The sequence below is a fragment of the Penaeus vannamei genome, chromosome 27 (genome assembly GCF_042767895.1).
Source record: "Penaeus vannamei isolate JL-2024 chromosome 27, ASM4276789v1, whole genome shotgun sequence".
NCBI classification, from domain to species: domain Eukaryota; kingdom Metazoa; phylum Arthropoda; class Malacostraca; order Decapoda; family Penaeidae; genus Penaeus; species Penaeus vannamei.
In genome coordinates this window covers 1,903,332-1,913,331 of record NC_091575.1, presented here as the reverse complement: position 1 = coordinate 1,913,331, position 10,000 = coordinate 1,903,332, and the positions used below count along the sequence as shown (strand labels likewise).

The window sequence follows — 10,000 nt, the reverse complement described above, 5'->3', positions numbered from 1 at the left end:
GATAAATCTGGCGATTTTTGAGTTCAAATCTGTGGTAATTTTGGTGCTTGATTCCAAATCTAGCTTATTCGTTGTGATATCAGACTGAGTCTAGCGGAATCCAAAATGCCTCACTGGCAACAGTGTCGGCGCCGCTTCACCACAACAGAGCGGCGAGCGAGGCACGTGGACGACAACCGCCCGTCTTATTTAGCGGAAAACAACTTCTTGCAATAATTTGTGATACACACAATAAAGTCCGGTGACAAAGGAATACATGTGCATCTAGTGAAGAAGTTGTAGTGGAGAATAAATTGGTAAGAAGAAAATTAATCGAAATTTTGTGCGGGAGGGAAAAGCAGACCCGAGTGCCGGTATTGGGCATTCCGTGAGCTCTCTTGGGGGCATTTTGGGCATGAATTTTGCTGGTATTTTGGTCTGTGTTGTGGTGGTGGTGGTAGGAGTGGGAAGGAAATATCCTTGGTAAGTGCAGGAACGTGTGGTGAAGTGTGCAACTTTTTGACATATAATTTTGAAGTAACGTTGAGGTGAGAGACAAAATTCAAGTGGAGTAGAAGTTACTCTAGGAAAGTAAAGTCTCGCGGGTTTGTGGATGCCCAGGATATCTCATTTGTATGATTACATATTTCAAAATGGCGTTTTTGGTGGCCGTTGTCCGTGATAAATACTTGGGATACATTTTCAAACATTTGCCACCAGCCAGAAATCTGGGTCAAGCTGTGTGAAACGGATTTGGTTGGGTTGGAAGGCTCTGTCGGGTTCTAGGTGGCCATCACCCCCAGGAGAGGCAACATAGGGAGTGAGACATCATTGGATTCAGAAGCAAATTTATTGAATGGGCTTGCATCATAGAAAATAAAATTTGGTGTCGGTGAACTTCTGTCGGTGTTGCCTAACCAAATATAGCACAATTTGTGATTAATGACACCGAGAGTGATGCACAAAGAGGGATACGGATACCGTTATCTTATAGAACATAAGAAATGGAGACATAAACAACACATGTACAGCTGCTTCAGTCTCGTATTTACCTTGAAATGAAAATAACCGTTGCATGTCACCACTAAGTCCATAACACCCTCAAACAACCAAAGTTCTCAATGTCCATTTTCCAAGTTAGCCTGAGGTACTGATAAAGGGGTATGGAGGAGAATAAATAGAAGGTAGGAACAGTATGCAGTATGAGGTAGTGGCTGAGTTGGGTAATGAGACCTATGTAAAATGATAGAATGATACAAACCAAGACACTTTTCTTCTATGGCAATATGTGTGCAAATGCTTCCCAAAGGTACTATACGTAAATGAACAGAGGTGAGAGCCCAATTTTGGCTGTTGATCTCTTGTTTTCACGTCGAGAGTAAACATTGAACTGACCACAGAATGTCATTACAGCGATGAGCAAAGTAGTACATGTGTTACTACGCAATTGTCAAAATGATATTTTGCTAATCATCAGTGTCTGCCGTTCAATATTTATGCTTTCAAAGGCCTTTATTAATGTTGATATACCTCATTTATGTGTTTTAAGAAAATAATAATAGTTTTTTTGGGGTGGAATTGGTCTGAAGTACCTTCTGTGCATGCGCATTTTTGAATTTCCGGGCACCAAGTTTGACAGGAGGATTCCCTGGGATTCGGTGGCAGAATGCTGAAAGAAAGATCTTGTTTTCAGTGTTGCGTTGATTCTAGGTTATTTTTAAGACTATACAGTTGTAATGAAGAAGAAAAAGACCTTAATAACTATCGCAGTTTGATTTCTGAGGCCGTCAGGTAACCCAAATCCCGAAAAAAGTGTTGAAAACATAGATCCACAGTAGACCAACCGAAAGAAGCGAAGAAAATTTGACAGTTCTGACTTTTGATATATAAAGGTTTATTGTTTGTTATCATTAGGTCTATCTTGCTTTAAATACCGAGGTGAATAGAATGTATCCGAAGGGCACGCCTAATTAGGTTGGGTTATGGGGCATGACATTTTGGGGGGTTTGGAAGGTGTGAAATCGAATTTTGGTGATTCGGTGCATAGTTTCATTAGCCGATTTTTAGCATTTTTGTGCTTTTTTCATGCATTCTTGTTCACTATTATTCTTATTTATGGCATAATTTCCCTGATATGCTTCATGCCCTCCCCTGCTATGAGGACTAACAAATCCAGATTGTCGATGGAAGTGGTACTCAGATCTCAACGAAGCATTTGCACAAAAAACATCTTCAAGAATCGTTGAAATCAGTGGATTTCCTGCAGATAAATATCAAAATAGTTTTGAAAGTAAGCCACTACCCTGTCCTACATATCGACCAAAGGTAGGAAGGTTTAGGTTTGTGTTTTGGGGTTCACATTCCCTGATTTTGGGACTTCATGTCTGGAAGGTCTCTCTCTCTTAGCAACAAATACCCAATTTGCTCTTAGCAGTGCAAAAGAAACACAGGAAGAATGACCAAAAACTCCCATAATTTTAAACAACAGTAAATTTACAGCAGATAACAATCAGGGTTACAGTAAAACAAGTGTATGGAATGATTACCTTGATGTAAACTGAGACAATTTTCATCTATGGCATAAGGTACCCAAATCAAAAGTAAAGGAGATACATGATAGAGAAGAGAGAAGATCGACCCATCTTTTTCTGTCCCTCACCATGTTGACATTGCGAAGGAAAAATTTACTATGACCGCATAACTACGATTTGTCAACTAGTTCATGCTTGTGAAAATGGTTATTGATATAGATTACTTATAGTGATGTGCGAATATAGAGGGAAATGGACAACAACATTTTAGAGTGTAAGAAATAGTCAAAACAACATAGTTCAAGTTGCAGCAGAAAATGACGAAAATATCTCCTGCACAGCACTGCCCAGAATCTAAGTTGCTTATCTTGTTTACCTTGCAAGGAAAAACAAAACATTGACTCATTACTGCAATATCCCAAGTATTTCATGTTACTACGTGCTTGTGAAAGTTACATTTTGCTAATTATATGTAGAATGATCTGCGCATTGTGTGTTTCAGACTTAGTTGCCACCCGCAAGGTTTGAGAGTTCACCGGCCATTCCATGACAAAAGGCCAGTGAGTCATGTTGCATTGATTCTGGGTTATTCTTAAGACTATACAGTAGGATCAACAAAGAAGTGAAAGTTTGACGTTTCCAGATATAAAGGTATTTTTTTTTACAGTGTGAACGCAGCTCTCTCTTGCCATACATACCAAGGCGAAGAGAATGTTACCAAGGGGGTGTTGAGGGGCCCTGCCCCCCCATCAACCCTCCCTTTGGGCAATGCCTAAAGGGCACACCTAGTCACAGCAATTTGAATTGTTAGATAGGTTGGTTTATTGGCCTATATGTTTTTGGGGGGTTTAGAACGTGTAAATTCCCGTATGTTTTACCAAAAGGTGGGTTGGATTCCCATATATTTTAAGCATTTTTGTACTGGTCTCCCCCCCCCCCCCCCCCCCATGTTAATCTTATTTAAGCATGTTTAACCCTGCCCTCCCCTGGTATCAGGACTATCAAATCAAGATCCTTGAGGGAGAAATGGTACTTGATATCCTCAAGGATTTATTCGCAGAAGAAACAGCACCAAGAATTGATGAAATCATTAGATTTCCTGCAGAAAAACATCAATTTCTTTTTTACTTATTCTCTAGGAGGGTGCATCACTATTGCTAACAGTTACCGTAATTTACAACAACTGCTTTTCCTAATTCATGTATATTATGCACTCTTGTAATTCTTGTTAAACTTCTTTAACATGTTTTGATAGTTATTTATGCAGTTCTTTACACAAACCTTCTGTGTATGCATGTTTTCATCACCAGGGCTTTCAAGAACTACTTCACTGTTTCCTGACATAATGCTAATGAAAAATGCTTTATTGTCAGTGTTGCATCAATATTGGGTCCTAAAACAATATAGTGGCTATGCTGAAGAAATAGACATTATTAACTATCACAGATTGAAATGGGAGCTCATTGAGTGCCTCAGATTGTTAAGAAACCCAACAATCCAGACAATAGACAGACACGAAGGAAACTTTGGGTTTCAAGATATAAAGGTATTTGGTTTATTCTTTATGGTTTGGACGCAGCTCTATCTTGCCATACATACCGAGGTGAAGCAATTGTTTCCCAGGGGGTTTTCGACTAAACTCATGGTGGACAAGGCATGTGTGTACACACCATTATCAGTGGTATGCACTCATCTGAGACCTGGTTCCCACTCCACCACACACGTGTTCTTGAGAAACCTGAATTGCCGTAACTGGGCTTGCTTTATTTCTTGTACTGAAGACTGTAACTTTTTGTCCTCTACAAGAATATTATCTTAAATTTGTTCTACCTTAGTGTGCCCATACCATAAAAATTAATCGTTCAGACTGTACAAGATAATAGATTTTTGAATTTTGTTATTTTCAAGATTAGTCTACTGTGAATGTGTAAAGAGGCAAACAGGGTTTTATTACTTATAAGTAAAATTATATTGTATATACATTCTACATAAAAGCATATGTAGAAAAACAAAGAATAATAAAAATATATTCAATTTTCAACGAGGGTGGCAATACAGTCTTAGGCATATGAGTGACCTATTCCAACATTTAGTAGGAATGTATCTGGGTAAAAATGCAAACACATATCATTATCATCACTGTAATCGAGAATATACATTGTTAGTATCATCGTTTATTCCTAAAGTCAAAAGATATTTGTCACAACCCACAGTCGATAGTGTATGCTTAAATGTGAATTTGTGCTTACATATATGTACCCCACTATAAATGGGTTACTACTTCAACTACTAAATATGTGTAGCAAATTTTTATATTTTTATTTTTTATTTCTTTATTTTTTATTTTATTTATTTATTTATCATTTTTATTTATTTATTTATTTTTTTTATTTTTTTATTATTATTATTATTATTATTTTTTTTTTTTTTTGAGATATCCACTACCTAAGCCTTCACCCAAACTGTTTTTAAGCCATCCTTCACAGGTCACTAAGTTTCCTAGGTGTTTGGATATAAAAATGTATTACAACCTGGATTTCAAGTTAAATAGTGTATGGTGGGATATCCTAATGAAAGCTGAGACTTTTTCATCTTTGGCATTTCTTGTGGAAATAGAAAATAAAGTTGACTTTGCGTACTTGTTACTCTGAGCAGTAATATGCAGCAGATATTTTCGTCATTTCTCTGTAAATATGAGGGTGCAGCAGCTGTACTCGTGAATTGTATCACTTCATTTCTATAAGATGGTGGTGTCCATTTCCTTCTATCACTGTGCATTACTTTCTGTAACATTAACCTTTGACAGCACCTGTAGACTTCATTCCATGACAAACGCCAGTGAGAAATGTTTAGTTTTCAGTGTTGCATTGAGTCTGGTTCATTTAGAAAGCAATATAGTGGCTGTGTAGAAGTAATTGATGATAACTATCACAGCTTCACATTTGAGCCCAAATGCTGAAAAAAGTGATAAGAAACCAAACAATTCAAATAGTAGACGGAAGCAAAGAAAATTTCAGTATTTCAATACATATCCGTTTCAAGTTGTTTACCGTGGGAGCCCCCTATAAGGGACTATGTAAAGTATATTGTATAAATTCTAGGAGGTTAGGTTAGGTGGGTTTATTGGTTAGGACGTATTGTACAAAGACCATATGGGCTTTGGAGGGGATGAATTCCCATGGATTTTACCAAAAGATTTGTAGGATTCCCTTAGTGTTTTTCAAAAGTTGGTGCATTGGTCTAAACTTTCAGAGATGATGAGCACATCTGTAGAGTTTCAGTAGCTGATTTGAAACATTTTTTTGTTCTGGTTTTACACTTTTTTGTTCTGTATTCTTATTTCACCTGTTTTTCCCCTTAATTTCCCTGATATTTTCATCCCTTCACCTGCTTTTGGGATGATCACATCAAGATTGTCATCTGTGATTGCGATGGGAATTATCATCAAGCTTGTTCTCATCACACAAGAATAAATTTAATGATATAAATATTGTCTGGGAAGGCCCAGTTGTCATAAATAACCAAAATAGTTTATTATTAGGAAAGGTCAATGTTTACAATGCAGAGCAAGTCCCCAACACCATGTCACACTATTTAGTCAACAGTATAAGTTGCCATGACTGAGCATTACCATACATACATATTATTTCATATAGTGATGACTGCAACTTTTTGTCCTCTACAAGAATATACTCTATGATTTGCTCTAGTGTAGTGCATCCATACCATAAAGATTAACCAAAGGAATACTTACCTTTAAAGGCACTTTTATCCGAAAATGTAACATTTCTTGAGCTCCGTTTCCTTTTCATCTCTTATATTTTTCTTACGATTTTGGATATAGGCATCTAATATTAGATATCTAATATCGGAATATATTGGTGTAGGTCAGCTATATTGAAAAGACATTTTCAATTATGTATGAGACTTGCAGTGACAACACTGGTGTGTCACTCATGATATCATCCCTATGTACCCATTCCCTTTGAAGGCTTTCCTCTCCCAGAACCAATCAGTTCATGTTTGCCACCTCTTTCTTCTTGCGAATGAAATGTCATGAGTCTGAAGTAGTATTTCTCGTATTGTATTTTTAATCCATGCAATTTATGGTGTTTGTTATAAAGAGCATGAAATGCCAGGAGCCCAACTCTGACTTTGTGAAATTTGAGAACATAAAAAAGTGTACCTCTTTTTGCACCTTTTGACAGGATATAAGAATATGAAACCTCAACTCTTCACTCATAATAACATTGAAACTGCTGCACAGAAACTTTCCATTATTTACACATGTAATGTGCACCATAAATTTACCCTGTGCTTCATAAGATTCTGAATCAGGATTTTTAGACTCACAGGTTTTACAAGATAATCTTTTTCCTTTTTCCACCCCAGAATATTAACCATGGTAAGAGGTCGGCCATCGAGTAAAGTGGAACCGGAGGTGAAGGTGAATGGGGAAGTGTCGCCAAAGGTGTCCAAAGGCCGTGGACGCAAGAGGACACAGACCGGAAAGGCTCCCACAGAGTCCAAGAAAGTGAAAGGTGAGCACGGTTCTGATGTGAATTAAAGTCCTGAATGGCACTGAGCTGATTGATAAGGACATAGATTTGATTTTATATTTACACTGAAAAATAAACAGCTTTATATTTCAAAACTGGTTACATTTAACCCAGTGCCGATGGGTAAAAATGTTTGTCAAGTGGACATAATAACTGGATTGTTGGCGTGCATCGGCAGTTTACCGTGTGTGCCCGGCTTATTCGGTAGTTTGCAAGCAACATTTGGCACCTAAAGCTTTTATTTTGCTATAATTTATACAAATATTATAATTTTGAAGGTTTCATTATAGGTGCCATTGACTAAAATCTTTACCATATAAAGGAAACCAATACTATCGGAGAAAACAAACTCTGTCCCAAGAGCCAATGGCGCGGGAATGGGCATGATACAATGCCGTCTGTTCTTTTGGTCCACAACAGCCATGGCATGTACGTACATGCCACCCGTCGGCTAGGGGTTAATGATGTTTAGGCTGCATTTGGTTAGACGTAGAATTAAATCACAAGGTTAATTCTGTTATAGCCTAGTGCACACCTGATGTTTCTATTGAGAAACAAACCGGACAATTTGTATGCTTATTGAATTGTTCAGGTAGTGCAATTACAAGTTGTTATAAATATATGTGACATAATTTGTTAAAAGTGAAGACAAAAAAAAACACTGCATTTCTATAGTCTCCTCAAACTTTTAGGATTTCATTTTATGGTTGTTGCATTAATGTTAGTCTTTCTTCATATCACAAATTATATATGCACTTGTTTGATAAGATTTTGGAATTTTCTTCAATATTTTTTCAAATGGTTGCTAAAGTATTGATGAAAATTTTGCATGCATGTAGTTCATGATTATATTGCTAGGCTTTACAAAATATTTAAAAATTGAATTCTAAAGAATTGATCAAAATACACCATTCCCTTTACAGTGCACGTAGAGCGACCATCATGTGAAAATGGAGTGGTATTGACATGTGGGATGGGTGACGTGGGCCAGCTGGGTCTTGGGGAAGATGTTGAGGAGAAGACCCGTCCTGGTTTAGTGCCAGATCTCGAGAACATTGTAGCTGTGGCTGCTGGGGGACTGCACTCTGTGGTATTAGATAAGGATGGAAAGGTAGGCTAAAGGGCAAAGAGAAGAAAGAAGGTTTTTTTTTTTATGTGGCTTTTCATATTGCATATTCTGTGTTGCATTAGTTCCCTATTATAGAAATAACATATCTCTTGTATAAATTTCAGGTATACACTTGGGGTTGCAAATGACAGAAGGAGGGCTAGGTCGAGCCACCAAAGCAGGAGGAGGAGAATTTCGCTTTCAGGAGTTGTGGGAAGGCATTGAAGGCAAAGTCTCACAGATCACAGCTGGCGACTGTCACACAGCAGCACTCACAGAAGATGGCCATGTGTATGCTTGGGGGTGTTTTAGGGTGAGGACCTGGCTTTTGTTGACTTGTATTTTTATATTCATAGGAATCCAGTTACAAGAACAGTGCTCGTATTATAATTGAATATCAAAATATTATGCCTTTGCTGGTATTCCTAGTTCAGAAACAAAAAAAAATTCTTGTTATTCCATTTGCATTCTCAAGTAAGCATACAATAATGGTTGAATGCTTGTTAAATTAGAGGGAGTTGTATGATTAGTTATGTCTTTTACATTATATTTGTAAACTATTTTTAAGAATACTATATACTGTTTTTTGTTTTTGGAAAAAAAAAATATATATATATATCGGTGATTCACTAATACATTATAAAACGATGCAACATAGACTAGGACTTTAATGTCCAGTAATTTTTTTATATGGATATTCTTTAAGTAATACTAAAAAGAGTAATGTACATTTCTATGAAATAGAAGTTGAAAAAGAGAAATGCAGACTTCTAATGTAAAAATAGTGTAATTATAGCTCACACCACATGAGTTCTGTGTATATAAACTTTTGGAACATATAGGATGAAAGGAGATAACAAAATGAACAATGCATCCACAAAACATGAATGAGAAAATAGTGAAATGATGAATGACGAGGCGACAAATAATACAGATCCCCTATATGGTAATTCCTATTATAAACAATAACATGAGAAACTGATGCATCATGGATGTTGAATATAAAAAAAAGTTTTATCATTGCAGGATAATTCAGGCCCATTAGGGTTTGTAGATCGAGGGATTCTTCAGAAAACTCCAAGACAGCTCCTAGAAAATATTCCAGTTGTAAAGATCTCTTCTGGCAACAATCACCTGGCCTTGCTCACTCCATGAGGGACAGGTGTACACCTGTGGCTGTGGAGAGTCAGGGCAGCTGGGCAGAATTGCTGAGGTCTTTGCCACAAGAGATTCCAGAAATAGGGAAAAAAGGCATTGGTAAGGATTTCTAATATCTTTGTTTTTTGTGTGTCCATTGTAAGGTACTTGATTGGTAACTCGCATTTTGTACTGTTTCTTGTATACTCTATTACATATTGTTTGTTTATTGTTTCTACAGATTTAATTACCTTTATTTCATATTTTACTTTTCAAGTTTTATTATTGCTTTTTTATCTTTTAAAACTGATGTTGTGATGTGACTTAGATTCAGTTATTGAGTTGATTATAAGCATGAAAGGTCATTATGTGATGGTAATCTTTATTTGTGTAATAGCACTTTTACATTACACATTCAGAAAACGTTGCTGGAGCCCATGCCCATCAAGGTGTTCAAGAACCGCAAGCCAGTCTTGTTTGACGATGGTGTGGGCAGGAGGTCTCACCACATTTGCCAGGGCACGGAGGACTGGGTACATCTATGCCTTTGGCCTCAATAATTATGCAACCAATCTTGGTAAGAGGATAATTTCTGTCTTTGGCATGTCTCCTGGTCATGAAAATGATTTGTGATGTGATTCTGTTGACTGTTGTAAGTGTTTTATGTGTCTTGGATTACAGGAAAG

The 10,000-nt window shown here is 37.0% G+C and overlaps 1 pseudogene; it reads left to right on the top strand.

Annotated features, from left to right (window-relative positions):
• The first annotated feature begins 115 nt into the window (after positions 1-115).
• Positions 116-9,347, top strand: LOC138866891 (regulator of chromosome condensation-like; annotated as a pseudogene).
• The last annotated feature ends 653 nt before the right edge of the window (positions 9,348-10,000 follow it).